At 41.6% G+C, this 17350-nt stretch overlaps 1 protein-coding gene across 2 annotated transcripts in view; it reads left to right on the plus strand.

Moving 5' to 3' along the window:
* The first annotated feature begins 14571 nt into the window (after positions 1–14571).
* vwc2 (von Willebrand factor C domain containing 2) overlaps positions 14572–17350 on the plus strand; it is a 56888-nt gene continuing 54109 nt past the window's right edge. For both annotated transcript variants that reach the window (XM_047352554.1, XM_047352553.1), the window contains exon 1: positions 14572–14892. The gene's annotated coding sequence lies outside the window, so the exon portion shown is untranslated. The remainder of the gene's footprint in view (positions 14893–17350) is intronic.

Below are 17350 nucleotides of genomic sequence, written 5' to 3' on the forward strand. Positions count from 1 at the left end.
ATCTGTCAACACCTGAAGCTTAACACCTGTGAGTATGAGTGTGGATGCGCTTTGTATACAAGGTTTCTCCACAAAAATATGCAATAGGGAGTTTGAGGACCCACCGACTTGCCCCGTGGTCCCCGGGCGGACATTGAGGAGATCCGAGCCACAGACATCCAAAGGCCCCCCAAAGCACAGGAACCCCAGGAGAACCACCGCCGGGACTACCGCAACCCCCCCAGAGAAGAGCAGTGGAGAGTCCCAGGGGAACCACCCAGCAGCGACAATGCAGAAGCCCCAGGGAGCCGCAGCGATGAGCCCACAGGCCCCGCCGGCAACCATCCATGCCCGAGCTGATCCAGCCATGGACCCAGAGACCCAAGGCCCCAGGACACACCACCCCCCAAGCAGAGGCCCGACGGAGCCCAGGGAGCCAGGCCCCAGCAAGCGGCCACCGGGAGTGAGCCAGCACACACCAAAGCACCCAGCCCCGGACACCGAGAACTCCAAGTACACCAGCGGGCAGAGACTCCAACAACCGGCAGGTAGTGTGGCGGGGAGGAAATAGGCCCCCCATAAGATGGCACTCACAGTCACAATCACCTACTCCCACCCTCATGCATACACATAAAATCACTCGCACCCAACGTAAAGACAAACAACAATGGACGTCATACACTCATTCACACTCCCCTTGCATACTCTATACTCCCAAGTCCAGGCACCGGTACCCCCTAGGGGCAACCAGCCCTCGGACCCCCTTCCCTCCTGGGGCAGAGACAGGCAGACAGCGCCGGCACTGCCCAGACCCGGTCGGCCCCGGCCCGACCCGGCCGGGCCTCCCCCCAAACCCAGTCCCCAACAACCCCCATCCACCTCTGGAGAGGGAGCTATGTACAAAAGAGGTGTCCACATGGCCCAAACCAGCCCACCAACCAGAGTCACCCCAGGACGGAGCAGTCCCGACCCCCCAATGAGGTCTGATTCCAACCCCATGAGCCTCCCACCCCCAGTGAACCCCAACATGAACCTACCTACAGGGCCACCCCCAACAAGGACACCGATATCGAACACCTGCCCCCGAACCCAAACGCCACGAATCCCCTCCCCCACAGGGGAACACCCCCACAGGTGAACTCCATAGCCGAGAGGCCGATGAAGCCACACCCACCCAGCGCAAGCTCCACACTCAGCCCCGCTCTAAGCACCCCTGGACTGAGATTACCTGTAAGAAGGTTAATTTTGTGTCTGTTGAACTATCTTTGCTTTTATTTGGTCTTATCTGCTTTAGTTTTATGGCAGAGTGCACCTGTTTCTGTTTAAAGTGTCCTGGCAATGTAAAAAGTTAGTGAAGCAATGCACTTTAACACAATTTTTAAGGCCCACAGTATCACATATCCTCAAACAATGGACATGAGGTTCTTTTCTACCTATTCTTCTTTAGTTTACTTCAAACCCACCCATTGTTTGCCCCTGAAAAGCTCAACCTTTGGCTGAATCCAATTTCCAAGGGTTATCCCGCGTCCCCAACCCATCCCATCCCATCTCATGGCACCTTAAAACATAGTTAAACTAGTCCACTGAGAAATGGGACACTGTTTTAGAAAGCAGGATCAGTTTCCACTTATTTCCATAATGTAAACAGATGTGACTTACAATGCTCATATATTTGTATAAGCAGTTATCAAGCTTACACAATGATTAACAATAATTTACCGTGACATCAAATATAATACATAGGTACATTACAAAGTGTTTTATAGTGGCCATTAAAAATATGTCAACTGAGAATATATTAACACTTGCAGCTCCTTACTCTAACTCTTTGATTCCATGTGTGCTCCTGCAAAGAAACATGGGGTTAAGAGGGGATTCAATCTCATCCTGCCATGGCTGGTTTAAGAAGAAGTCTTTAATAATAAAAAAACTCAAAAATTACACAGTTGATATAAAGGGTACTGGACATCGCACTGACGTGGAAAAAACAGAGTAGCTGAAATAGACACAACAGAAAATCAAAACCCAAACACTTCAGGATCATGACACATCTAAGAAACAGCGTTCCCATTAAAGTCCCAGTAGTGTTTAGAAAATGCCACACATTTATGTTTGTGATGAAAGGACAGGAAATACATTTCCCTGCAATGCCTCCTAAGCAACCAGTTGGCATGTATAAATAGCATTTAGTGGTTGTCATGGAGACTTGGTGACCCCATGACACCACTCTTGCTTCAGTTTTTGGGGTCTGGAGATGTTTCACCTCCCTTACCATCTTCCTCACTGGGAGACCTGGCGAGATAAACTTGAGTCCATGTCGATCCTTGCTTGTCACAGTTTCAGTTGTCTTGGGATATTCTCTTGTCTTTCCCATTTTAAACAGTGCCTTGGAGAAACTGGCTTCGGTCATTTCTTGGAGGAGGACTTTTAATGACTTTTTATAACCTTAAAATATATGAATTTGCAATTAAAAACATTTCAGTGGCATACTACTTTTTATTTCCTTTTAACTGTAGTTTTATAGATATTCTGTCCACAAAAGCCCTTCTAGGGACAAGTGCTATAGGCACCATGAAGCCCTCGTGGGACTGTTTATGTTACTGTCCATATCAAATAAACTTAAAAAATAAATAAAATATATTTCATAGAAATTGGTCATTTCTATTGCAACAATTATTATCTAATGGAGGCAGAGTTTTGCACTTAATAAACATGCTTAAATTAAAGGTTGGATTTTTCCAAATGTTTAAGTGGGAGAATAAAAGATTCATTTGTTTTAAGCCTTTCTAGACATCTTTACTAGCAGTGCTAATAAATGTGAAGGATGCATTAAATTGACTTTGCACAATGCTTTTAATTATATGGCTAAAAGTAGGTAATTCCAGATTTTGTTTTATTTATAACTTAATTTTACCTTTGCAAGAAAAAACCACCAGAATGCTTCCTTTCGACATCTTCAACCTTTCACTATAGAAAATCTTTACAGACAGTTTCAGTGTGGCAACCCAAAATCCATTCAGACAAATGCAAATTAAGGATCCCTTCTCTATGAGTCATGGTTCTGAATAATACATTTTTATGGTATTTTCTGTAGCTCAGTGAAAGAGATATCTGAATACAATCTAATCCACTGATCTTTGAAGAACATCACATTTGTCCCAGTTTGATCTAAATTTCCAAAAATTGTTCAAGTGACACCATGCTCACAAGAACTGAACCAGCACACAGATGGGTGGATAATCCACAGAATCACAATGTGTTGAGGCTACTTTTGCCAATGAGCAAAGCAAAGACAGAAAAAAAACAATTTCAAGCAAAACAAAACAAAAGGTTCAGGCTGAGGCCAAGGAAGGGACACAGCTCGAAAAAACAAAACAAAAATATGCACCAGGCACACAGACAATCTGGCAGACAAATAATGTTGGGAATAAACATGTGTCCTGGAGGGGCTGATCAGCAAGCTAAAGTCAGGAAAGCAGAGGAACACAGAGGATCAGGTGGGAAATCAGGGTCAATGAAATGTTTGATAGAAAAAGGGGAAAAAACAGCGAGGCATTGGGACTGAAGTTGTTTTTGTTCCCTATATCAACCTTCAGAGAGGAAAAATATTACTTTTTAATAAACAGCATATTGCAAATTGTGTATATAAAGTTGGGGTTATGGTGTCCAACTCTCAAATTCTATTAATGCAAATCTCTTAAGCAAACAAACATCTTTTTAGGGCTAAATCTCTACCAGCTTCATACATCTATAAACTCAAATATTACCCATTGTCTTTTACAAAGAGCTAACTTTCAGGTAGATTGGATGAAAAACAATCTATAAATATCAGTTTTCAAGTTTTACCACAGATTTAGGCCTGGACTTTGACTAGACCATTCTAAAAAATGAATTTGCTTTGATCCAAACTCTTCCAATATAGCTCCGCCTGTATGTTTAGGTTGTAGTCCTGCTGGGAGGGAAACCAGTGTGCCCCAGTCTTATGTCTTCTGCAGCCTCTAACTTTGCCTTTAACTTCATTCATCTTCCCATCAACTGTAACCAGCTTCTGTTTCACTGCTGCAGAAACACATTGTCACAACATGATTCTGCCGCCACCATTTTTCACTGCAGGGACGGTTTGTTCAGCGTGGTGTTAAGTGTTTGTTTTCCACCATGCAAAAGCGTTGGAGTAAAAATAAACTAAAAGGTTTAGTCTCATCTGATCAGCGTGCTTTCTTCCACATATTTGCTATGTTCGCCTCAAGGTTTGTGGCAACAGGACGTTGATTGTTTCTACCTTCAACAATGGCTTTCTTCTTGCCACTCTTCCATGAAGGCCAGATTTGTGGAGTGCATGATTAATAGCTGTCCTGTGGACAGATTCTGCCACCTGAGCTTTGGATCTCTGATGCTTCTCCATATTTTCAATTAGCTCTTGGCTGCTTCTCTGATTAATGCTCTACTTGCCCAGCATCTCAGTTTAGGTGGACAGGCAGCAATGATTGAACAGAGCTCTGTGAGCAGTTGAAAGCTTGTATATTGTTTTATAATCTAACCCTGCTTTAAACTCCTCCACAACGTTCTCCCTGATCTGCTTGTTGAGCTCCTTGGTCTGCTGATGGTTCACTAATGTTTGTAACCAACAACAAGCTTTCACAGAAAACCTAAAAACTTCAAGATATTGCACTATGTTGCTCTGTCACATAAGAACACTATAAAAATGAATTAATGTTTGTGTTTGTGATTGTGATGAGACAGAACGGGAAACGTTTAGAGCATATGAATACTTTTGCAAGGCACTGCAGAGGAGGCAGCAACGTACAGCATATAGGATGTCCAAAGAGATTTCCACAAACTGGTCTGTGTTGTTTGGATGGCAGAGAAGGTGCAAAGCTGCTGCCCAAACAAACTTTTCCAACAGTACTTTCTGAGAAGAGCACAAACAAGCCCGGACTAACCTCACAGTAAATATTCAACACACGCTGCATGAAAACTCTCCTGGGGTCTCGGAAAAGAACAACTTAACCTCCAATTGTCAGCTGGAGCGTGCTTGCTAATGGGCCAGGTAGGGTATAGTTATGTTTCTCCGTGTCCCTGCTGCCCTGTTCCTCTTTGCCCCCCACCCCTAGCCAGTGTTGACTTTGCCCCAATTTTCTACATAAAAAAACCCAGAGGTGGGCACTTCTGTTCTAGCTGATCTGCAGAGCGTGGGTAGCCAGGCATGTGGGGCCATTTCCACAGCAGGTCTCAAAATGCTGAAGTGGAGATAATCAATAGTTAATGGGGGGAGAAAAGTAATGACAGTGAAAGATGACATTTCAACCTCGGGGGAAGGTGTAGCAGCACAGAACAGTGCTGGATGTATGCTGATGTGTGCCCGGAGCAGTTATGAGTTCACAGCCAACCCTTAATGGTAAATTAATGATTTCCTTTTTCAACCTGATAGAGGCAGGAATCAGGGGGCCTGTTTTTAGGGCTGCTTGTCATCATATAGTTCAGAAAAAACCTTTTCAGAGGTGAACAAACAGCAAGCACCTTTTTTTTCCTCTTAGAAACAAAACTATTTAAGAGTTTGCAGCAAATTGGCAGGTAAGGCTGTCACCCGGTTCCTGATGAAAAATCACTGCAACACTCCTGCAGACCTGTGTTGCTTAATGGTGTTTCACTCCATTTCTGCTGACTGGTATTATCATAAAGTTTCACACTCATATTACTGGAACTAATAGATTCCAGACATATTGTTTTAATCTGATGCTATTCTTTTTTCCTAAACATTAATGCTTAAAAGCTTTGACTCTGCTTACTCCAAATGATTCATAACAGGAAGCAGTTATTTGATCCCAGGTGAGTGGTTTTTGGTTTTGCAAATCTCCCAACAGGATTTATTTGTCTGTCAGTCAGTCAGTCATTTTCTACCGCTTATTCCATAGTGGGTCGCGGGGGAGCTGGTGCCTATCTCCAGCAGTCTATGGGTGAGAGGCGGGGTACACCCTGGACAGGTCGCCAGTCCATCGCAGGGCAACACACATACAACCATGCACATACTCATTCATACACCTAAGGGCAATTTAGAGTTACCAATTAACCTAACAGGCATGTCTTTGGACTGTGGGAGGAAGCCGGAGTACCCGGTGGGAACCCCCGCATGCACGGGGGGAACATGCAAACTCCATGCAGAAAGACCCCAGGCTGGGAATCGAACCTTCTTGCTGTATTAGAGTAAAAAAATGCATATCTGTGTCAAATAGTTTTTATATTCTCAAGATTTTCTATGATTCATTATTATATCTCTTTGTCTACACTTTTGGAACATGCAGTAAAAGATTTTGTAAAAGCAGTAAAGACTTTTGGACTCTGGGAAGAAAGTGCCCAGAGGAAATGTCTGCAGTGTTTTCCCCACAGATTTCTTCTGTTTTTTCCTTTTTGTCTCACTTACAGTAAATGCACCAAATCTACAGATAACCTGAATGAAAACGAAAGGCTGTTTTCATCTCCTAAGGGAAAAAAGCTATTCAAACCATCCTGGCCATGTGGTAAAATGGGGGAATTTTGGCCGACTCTTCAGTGCAGAATTGTTTTAATTTAGGTATAATGGGGCATTTGGTTGAATGGACTGCTGTTTTAAGCTCATGCTTCAGCATCACAATCCAAGTATAGGTCCAGTCTTTGACTAGGCCACTCCATATTCTTTTATATTTTATCCATTCAGAGGTGGACTTGCTGGTGCTCTTCATGGTCCTACTGTATAACCTAATTGAGTCTGAACCTAAGGTCACCAACTGACTACCACTATGTTTGACTGTAGGCATTAGTGAAATGCTCTAGTAGTCTTACACCAGATGTATCTGGACACACACATTTCAAAATGTTCAGCTTTTGTCTTGTTAGAAGATAATTTTTCTTAGCAAAAGTCAGATATTTTCTTGTTTGTGTTCTTTTGGTCAACACTCTTTCTCAGTCTGTGTATAATGGTTCTCTCTGTGTTCCTCTTTCCAGACTGATAATTTTCGACTTTATTTCACATCTGTTCTTGAATTTCTCTAGATCATTGCACAACATAATGCTTTTTTTTTTTTTGCCTTATTGATGTTGTCAGACAGGTTCTTCTTAAGTAATTTCTTAATTATCTACCAGGCTGGCTATAATCAGCCCTGGATGTATCTAATGACATTGAACTACGCTTTCCAAAAGGTTTGATTCATGACGTAACAAAGGGGACAATAAAGTTTTCACAGCAGGGAAGGTAGTTTTTCTCCCTTGATAAATGATATAACTTAAAAACATGATTTTATTTTAATTTTACTACTAAACGTGTTTAATGATCTTAAGCACTGTAACGAAAAAGCAACAACAGAATAAATATGTTAGGGGCAAACACTGTTGCACTGCACACTCACAGGGAGCTCACAACAGATCCATCCATCCATCCATTCACTTCCAGTAGGAAGTGCCTAAAATACCTCCTAAGGGTACCTGTGAGGGATTTACCCCCTCCCTAACAGGTGCTGTTTTTTGTACTTCCAATATTCTTATTTAGTTGGTAAATGTATTGCTTTGTTGGGAGGAAGTTATTTGCTTTATTTAATATTTTGTTTTAATCATTCTCTCTTCTCTTTGAGGTCACCTGGTCTTGTGTTGCCATGGAAGCGCGCCCATGAGCAGTGCTGACAAGGACCTGGTGTTTTCAATCAGCCTCAATGGGAAAATCCATTGTTTGAGAGAGAGGGGAGATGTTTTCTGGATTTTGATTGGGCCCAGATTGTTTTTGTTTTGAAGTTGTTATTTGTAATTATGTAAATATTTTTCTAGGAATATAGTTTAGTACAAATGTTTTTCTATCTGGAAATGTAAAGGTTGACTCCTTCCCTTAATTAGTCCAGGTAGGAGCCAATGCTTTAAACACCAGGTGTGTTAGATCAGTGAGGAAGCTCTCCCTCCTGTGGTTGGAATGTACAGGTCCTTCTCAAAATATTAGCATATTGTGATAAAGTTCATTATTTTCCATAATGTCATGATGAAAATTTAACATTCATATATTTTAGATTCATTGCACACTAACTGAAATATTTCAGGTCTTTTATTGTCTTAATACGGATGATTTTGGCATACAGCTCATGAAAACCCAAAATTCCTATCTCACAAAATTAGCATATCATTAAAAGGGTCTCTAAACGAGCTATGAACCTAATCATCTGAATCAACGAGTTAACTCTAAACACCTGCAAAAGATTCCTGAGGCCTTTAAAACTCCCAGCCTGGTTCATCACTCAAAACCCCAATCATGGGTAAGACTGCCGACCTGACTGCTGTCCAGAAGGCCACTATTGACACCCTCAAGCAAGAGGGTAAGACACAGAAAGACATTTCTGAACGAATAGGCTGTTCCCAGAGTGCTGTATCAAGGCACCTCAGTGGGAAGTCTGTGGGAAGAAAAAAGTGTGGCAGAAAACGCTGCACAACGAGAAGAGGTGACCGGACCCTGAGGAAGACTATGGAGAAGGGCTGATTCCAGACCTTGGGGGACCTGCGGAAGCAGTGGACTGAGTCTGGAGTAGAAACATCCAGAGCCACCGTGCACAGGCGTGTGCAGGAAATGGGCTACAGGTGCCGCATTCCCCAGACCTGGGCTACAGAGAAGCAGCACTGGACTGTTGCTCAGTGGTCCAAAGTACTTTTTTCGGATGAAAGCAAATTCTGCATGTCATTTGGAAATCAAGGTGTCAGAGTCTGGAGGAAGACTGGGGAGAAGGAAATGCCAAAATGCCAGAAGTCCAGTGTCAAGTACCCACAGTCAGTGATGGTCTGGGGTGCCGTGTCAGCTGCTGGTGTTGGTCCACTGTGTTTTATCAAAGGCAGGGTCAATGCAGCTAGCTATCAGGAGATTTTGGAGCACTTCATGCTTCCATCTGCTGAAAAGCTTTATGGAGATGAAGATTTCATTTTTCAGCACGACCTGGCACCTGCTCACAGTGCCAAAACCACTGGTAAATGGTTTACTGACCATGGTATCACTGTGCTCAATTGGCCTGCCAACTCTCCTGACCTGAACCCAATAGAGAATCTGTGGGATATTGTGAAGAGAACGTTGAGAGACTCAAGACCCAACACTCTGGATGAGCTAAAGGCCGCTATCGAAGCATCCTGGGCCTCCATAAGACCTCAGCAGTGCCACAGGCTGATTGCCTCCATGCCACGCCGCATTGAAGCAGTCATTTCTGCAAAAGGATTCCCGACCAAGTATTGAGTGCATAACTGTACATGATTATTTGAAGGTTGATGTTTTTTGTATTAAAAACACTTTTCTTTTATTGGTCGGATGAAATATGCTAATTTTGTGAGATAGGAATTTTGGGTTTTCATGAGCTGTATGCCAAAATCATCCGTATTAAGACAATAAAAGACCTGAAATATTTCAGTTAGTGTGAAATGAATCTAAAATATATGAATGTTAAATTTTCATCATTACATTATGGAAAATAATGAACTTTATCACAATATGCTAATTTTTTGAGAAGGACCTGTCTGTGATGCTGTGAGCTGGAATGAAATGTTTGAAGAACGGCATAAAAAAAAGTCAGAGCTCTACAATTCCTGGATTCTGTCTGATTTTTTTTCGTCGCAAACCAACAGTACCTAACTAACTCTTGGTTTCCATTGCTGTTGTCTGCACTAGAATCTCACTCTTTAACAAGCATGATATCCACAGAGGGCTGCACAGTGGTGCAGTTGGTAGCTCTGTTGCCTTGCAGCAAGAAGGTCCTGGGTTCAACTCCTGGGTTGGGGTCCTTCTGCATGGAGATTAGATGTTCTCCCTGTGCATGCGTGGGTTCTCTCCAGGTACTCTTGCTTCTTCCCACAGTACAAAAACATGACTATTAGATAAATTGGTCTCTCTAAGTTGACCTTTGGTATGAATGGGTGTTTGCATGGTTATTTGTTTTGTGTGTCTCTGTGTTGCCCTGCGGTGGATTGGTGACCTCTCTACGGTGTACTCCGACCGATTGCAGGCTTGCCCTTATACAAGTCAGCTGATGCAGGGCTGTCACTATGTTGTGTGTCGAGTCGGGCTGATCTCCCCTTAAAGCATTTTGTGAAGGGGGCTAGTGAGACATTTGACCTATTTAGACAGTTCCTTGATCTTTGTTTGGCAACCACCTTGTCCTGGTACTTTTTGATGCCTCAAGGTGCTGAAAATAACCTAAGCAGTGAACAGGTGAAAGGTCGGGTACAGCCAGTCCATTACATGCCCAACACAGAGACACAATTATGCACAAACGTTCTGTTTTATTTCCACTGCTTCATATTAAAACACACTATTTTAGATTTTATAAAATATATCTCAGTGATAAGCAGCTGTACCATTTAATCAAACCAGTGATTGTCAATGGACAGGTATGGTGACACAATTGAGCTAATTGACTGCTTTTTCAAAGCAAGGGAAAATTCACATCTGTTTTTATTTTTGGTTTGAGAAAGAGACATAAGAGGAGTTAAGGAATCTCTAAAAAACAGAGCACAAAAAAAGGGCAGACATAATTATGATGCTCAGGCAGCTTCTGTTTTCCCCTCATTCACCATATTGGACTCCCTGAGGATATTTACACAAAACTGAAAGCTATTGTAGATTTCAGGAATCAATGCACATCACATTAGATTAGTTTTTCAAATTATTTTTGGAGGAGTCGCAGAGAAAGCGTAGGATGGAGAATGAAAGAAGAAGGAGGTTGAAAAAGGTGAGATGTTGAACAACAGGAACAATATAAGTTGAGATGCCACAGAAACAAGAAACATTTCAGTGTTTTCAATTATAACTGTACATTTTATGTGAATATACAGCACCTTAAACATTTACTTTACACCTGACATTTCCAATACAATTAAAGTAACTGAAGCATTTTCATGTATACTTTATATCTGCTTTAAACAGATGAGATTGCACTTTTTTGCAACAAACTCCAACTGGATCAGGTGTGAAACCAAGGATGATTGGTGGAAAAGCTTTTGTTGCTTGCTGCTAATTATGGTGGAGGATATGTGATGCTGTGGACCCATTTCTCTTCCATAGTTCGGGGAGCGTATTAGAATGAATTACATTATGAACTCGTTATAAGAGGGCAGAACATTTTTTATTAAAATCTGGTAGACAAAAAACTGAAAATGTATATTCAACTGGTCTTTCAGCAGGATTTTGCTGAGAGGACTTTAACTGGTCACTCCAGGTAGGTTCGACATGAAACAAAGAATGCTGATGTGAAAAAACAATTGATACATACTATGAAGTACAGAGGAGGATCTGTGATGCAGTGGGCCCTGAGAAGCTTACTGGATTTCTTGGCATCATGAATGCTTTGAATTGCGTTGGTGGCTTCTCACAATGGGTCATCACTAGGTTCTCCAACTGGGTAATCGTCCAAAGCAAATGACCAAATCAGCATGAAATGGTTCACCAGACACAAAACCTTGTTCCATGACCAGACCTAATTCCTAAATCTACAGAGATTGCACCAGGGAAATCATATGCTTGCTTAGTGGTCAGCAAAAAAACATTACGACACCCTTTAATTAATGTAACATTACAAGTAGAGTATTTATCAGGGCCTGATCTTTGGTTCACTTTGTTGTCTCCTTTGGAAGACCACCCGGCTTTGCTCTTTAAGTCTTTACAATATAAACCCTCTCAATAGGTTCACGAGGTATTGGGGTCATGATCGACATAAAAAGATACCAATAAATACAATCACGATAACAAAGGAGAGTATGTCCTTTTTCAGTAGTGTTTTATGTGTTTGGACTTAATTAAAATAACCTGGTCTCCAAATAAAAAGAAATAATTTAAATGTTTCCTAAAACATGTAAAAATCTATTAGATTCCACACAGCCATTATTCAATATTTTTTATGTAATGCTTCTTTAAGTGAAGTAGATCTCTGGACTGATTGTACGTGTACACATGCATACATATATACAGGTGCATCTCAATAAATTAGACCATAATTGAAAAGTTTTTTTTTTTTTTACAGTAATTCAATTCAAAAAGTGAAACTCATATTCAGTGATTTCAAGTCTTTAATTCAGTTTATTTAATGATTAGGGCCTACAGCTAATACAAACTGAAAGCTTATTTATCGGAAGTGCTGTCATATTAAGGGACACAGAGGAAGGTGTCCCTTAATATATATATATATATATATATATATATATATATATATATATATATATATATATATATATATATATATATATATATATATATATATATATATATATATATATATATATCCGTATATTCTATCAGTGGCACGTCAAAAGTCTTAGAATGCCTTTCTCATTTAATGGGTCTCTATTTTCAAGACTATTTAAATTGTAGATTCTCACCAGAGAAAACAAACCTGTGAATGAACACACATGTAATTATGTAGGAAACATTTTTATATTTTAGATTATGACGAAATAGCCACCCTTTGCTTTAATGACTGCTTTGATCTCTTGATATTCTCTCCAAGAGCTTCATGAAGTGGTCATCTGGAATAGTTTTCCACAGTCCTGAAAGAACTTCCCAGAGGTTCATTGAGAGACGGCTAAAGGTTAATATTTCAGTCATTACAGCAAAGAGTGGCTACTTTAAGCAATCTAAAACATAAAACATATTTAAAGTTCGGGGCATAGATTCAACAAGGTACTGGAAACATTCCTAAGAGAGTTTGGTCCATATTGACATGATAGCATCACACAGATGCTGCAGATTTGTCGGCTGCATCCATGATGTGAATCTCCCGTTCCACCACATCCCAAAGGTGCTCTGTTGGACTGAGATCTGGTGACTGTGGAGGTCATTTGAGTCCAGTGAACTCATTGTCATGTTCAAGAACCCAGTCTGAGATGATTCGTGCTTTATGACATGGCGCGTTATCCTGCTGGAAGTAACCATCAGAAGATGGGTACACTGTGGTCATAAAGGGATGGACATGGTCAGCAACAATACTCAGGTAGGCTGTGGCGTTGACACGATGTTCAACTGGTACTAAGGGGCCCAAAGTGTGCCAAGAAAATATCCCCCATACCATTATACCACCACCACCAGCCTGAACCATTGATACAAGGAAGGATGGATCCATGCTTTCATGTTGTTGACACCAAATTCTGACCCTACCATCTGAATGTTGCAGCAGAAATCGAGACTCATCAGACCAGGCAACGTTTTTTAATCTTCTATTGTCCAATTTTGGTGAGCCTGTGTGAACTGCAGCCTCAGTTTCCTGTTCTTAGCTGACAGGAGTGGCACCCGCTGTGGTCTTCTGCTGCTGTAGCCCATCCGCCTCAAGGTTCCACGTGTTGTGCATTCAGAGATGCTCTTCTGCATGCCTTGATTGTAACGAGCGGTTATTTGAGTTATTGTTGCCTTTCTATCAGCTCGAACCAGTTTGGCCATTCTCCTCTGACCTCTGGCATCAACAAGGGATTTGCGACCACAGAACTGCCGCTCACTGGATATTTTCTCTTTTTCAGACCATTCTGTGTAAACCCTAGAGATGGTAGAGTTAAGAATCTATGATTCTGTGGCCTTTTCTAATCATCTTTTTGCTGCCCTAATTAAATAAATCTGTCCTTGTTGCTCATTTGTCACACCGCGCACTGCTACAACTTTTACAACATAACTGTTGATATCACATAAGATGCAACACATAGTCAAGGATAAACTGATACAAGAGGATGGCACCCTTTAGGAGGGTTAGGAACAGGCATAGATAAAAGCAGGACTCACGCTCCATTCTTTGCTCCTCTCGGTTCATCCCTAAGAAGGGGGCCCGGTACCGAAGGTGAATGTCACTCTGTATCTGTTCAGTTGTATACTCTGTACACAAGTATAAAATCTTGATTTTATACTTAACCATTTCTCATTATTTCACAAGGTAAATACTTTGCTGGTTTTACTGGTTGGGTCTCGGAACTGGAGAGAAACAGACTCGGTTGTGCACAGGGAGGAAAGAGAGTAAAAACTCCCATTTTACAACAGTAGAGTGTGAAAATGTAGTATATATATATAAATTCGTCTTTCTATGGGAATCCAACCATCCATATGTACATAATTAAGGCTGATTTTTCCAAAAATATTGTTTACTTTGCCACTGCAATAATAGAAAATATAAATTTCCCCTGCTGCTTAGAAACACCTGTATGACAGTAACGGTAAAGTTGGGCTCAGCAGGTGAGTTCAGTGTAACATACTAAGCTGCTGAATGTGGAAACTGGTGCCTCCACCTAACAGTGGAAAACGTTTTGTCTTTTCATTGACTTTCTTTCTGTCACACCGACTTCCGTTTCGGCTCGTAAATTTATTTCCGAGCTCCTCGGGCCACCAGCTGATTCATGTGGCTCTGCCAGAGCCCACAATTATCACAATTATCTAAATTTGCCCCTTTATTTGGCCTTTTGTCAGTCTGCACCACATTACCCCTGGACCCAGCTGTGCCACGTGACGCGGCTCTCTAATTCCGGATAATTATGCAAAGCAGTTAATCACAGCGGAGTGTGAACCACACTTAATTGACCGCCTGCTCTCGCCCTCTCTCCCGCTCTCATTTCCCTGCGCCATCTAGTGGCCGCCCGGCCACGCAGCGCTTGAAGCCGCCTCTGTTCTCTCCCCCATTTAATAAATTATTTCTCCGCCGCCACCGTGAGAAATAAAGTGGCAGAGCGAACGGAGCGGGGACATCAGTGGCTCTTTGGAACCGCGCTGCATCGCTTTCCTTCCCCTCACTGCGGTGATTAAAGTTCAGCCGCAGACTTGCGCTCTTGCTCCCGGGAAACTGTGCATTTAACGAGCATCAGTTTCCATTTCTCCACTACAGATCATTTGTTGCTGTCCGACAGTCCGAGAGCTGTGCTCAGCCCGGCGCACTGACGGATACAGACAGACTTCAAGGATCACAGGTACATTTGATTCATTTTGATGCGTTCGGATGGATCCTATTGGTTTAAAATGAACTTTTAACTCTGCATTTTAACCGTTTAATTATTTCTGTTACAATGGTTACTCTAAAATTGCTAATATTTACACTTGCACGGTAAAAATAATGTTTAAAAAGCTAAATGACCATGGAAATTGTGAAACCTGCACGAGAGGATGTTCCACCTGTGGAGGCAGCATTAGAGTAGGTGAATTGTGTGTGTTTTATAAAATAAATTAGGAAAGGATATTTTTATGAGAAGCATCAGGGATTTCATTGAGCACTTCAGGATGCAGCATCCAGAGAGCACTCAATGCAACATGTTAATCAAATAAATTCAGATTTTCCAGCTAAGCAGGTGCTTGGATCATAAAACGGTCTACCAAGTCTGGTTTTGTGTGTTTTTTGCATGCTTCTGGAATATCACAGTTTTTTCTGCCTGCCCATCACTGTCAGACCTTCATCTCTCTCTCTTTCTTGCATGTTTTACCCTCTCTCCATCTCCTTCATACGTTTGCTGCCTCAGACTTTTCCTGCCAGGCATTGTGCATGAGCAAATGTCCACCTTGCTGCACTGCACATAACCCTGAGATTATTTGACAGTTCTGCAAGGGCTGTGGTTTTTTGTTGTTGTGGGATGTTTAGGTAAACTTTCGTCTGATTTGGGTCACTTGGAACATTTACAGTCAGAGGATAAAATTCAATTAGACAGCCCGCAGTATTCAGTACTCGCTGGCAGATGGCTTAATACTTGGAATCCTTCCTTGGTGTCCCTTAATGCTCAAATTGGGTTTCATCATTTCACACTGTTTGTGCGTATAAAGAAGAGATTTAAAACACTGTTTATTCATTCCTAAATCAGTCTTGTCAGGTCCAACCAGCTATCTAAACATTTCACATCTAATCTCCAGTAAATTCCTTGAAATTGGATGTAAAATCCTAAAGTAAATAGCTTTATTGTTCTATTTTGCTGTCTAGATTTCATGTTGAGGTTTGGCTCAGTGAAGTTGCAAGGACTCTCTAACGTGCAGTAAATGAACTGTGCACCCTGGTCAGGGCATATTTGTCTCTGCAAGTTAATTCCAGCCCTGAGGAGATGGCTTTCCCTCTGAAGGACATCCACTCAGTGTTCGGAGGGACATTGGCTGGGGTTTTACTTTGAAAAATCGATGGGAATCTGATTACTTCATGTACAGAACTTCTTCCTGTCACCATGAGATTTGGTCATTCAGATCATTCACCAAAGGGGCATGTCATTATAGCCTGGATTTAGATGGAGCTATTTCTCTAAGTGTAGATAATATTTAGATTGAGCAGTTTTGCCATTATAGGTCGATTAATATGTGTGCTGGCCACTTTATTAGGTGCACCTTTACCATTTTGTTACCCCCTTCGCCTACAGAACAGCTGTATTTTTTCATTGCATATAGATTTAAAAGATCTCTGAAACATTCCTTAGTTGTTTTGTTTCATATTGACATGACAGCATCACATTATGATGCATATATCTTGTTCCACCACATTCCAGAGGTGCTCAGTTGGACTGAGAGCTGGTGACAGTGGAGCGTATTGGAAATATAGTAAACTCAGTGTTGTTCAAGAAATCTGTTGGAGACGGTAGGAGTTGTTTTGGACACGGTGCATTGTCCTGGAAGTAGCCATAAGAAGATCTGCATACTGTGGTCATAAAGGCATGAATATGCCCTAGAACAACACTCAGCTAGACTGTGGTGTTAAAATGTAAAGGCCCCGAAGTGTGCCAGGGATATAACCTTCACTTTATTATACTACCACCACCAGCCTGAAATGTTGATGCAAGGCAGTATGGATCCAAGTTTTTATATTGTTTATGCCAGTTTCTGACCCTACCATCTGAATGTTGCAGCTGAAATCAAGACTCGTTGGACAAGGCAGATTGTGGAGCATGGATGTCCATAATTGAAACTTAAAACGAACTTCATCGCTGTAGACTTCTCCAGATTTTTCTTATTGTTTTTGAGAGATCTTGCACCGTGAGATTGCGGTAGGATTCTTTTGACAGACACTTTGTTTTCTATATGGACTACTGCATGACCTGTTTATGGTGGTATTGTTTTGTGTGTTTTGGGGGAAATGTATGTACGTCTGAACTGCTGATTTTATGTGTGATCAGCTGATTTAAGTAGTTATTAAATGCAGCACACCAGCCTTTCTGTAATTCAGAAAGCTGACTTGGTGTTCTTTTTCTTTTCTTTCAGCCTTCAGGCTTGGGTTGTAATTTGTGAAAATATAGTGAAATAATATTTTGGTTTGAGCCGCTCCAGCCATTGTGGTCCTTAATAATATTGTTGTTGCTCTTGAGTTTTGTTAACTTTTCCCTGGACTTCCTCTTTGAAAAACTTCTAATTTCTCCTGGGCCCATGGCCGATCAGCGAACAGCAGTGTGTTCACATCACATGTGG

Source organism: Girardinichthys multiradiatus, chromosome 22 (genome assembly GCF_021462225.1).
Source record: "Girardinichthys multiradiatus isolate DD_20200921_A chromosome 22, DD_fGirMul_XY1, whole genome shotgun sequence".
NCBI classification, from domain to species: Eukaryota; Metazoa; Chordata; class Actinopteri; order Cyprinodontiformes; family Goodeidae; genus Girardinichthys; species Girardinichthys multiradiatus.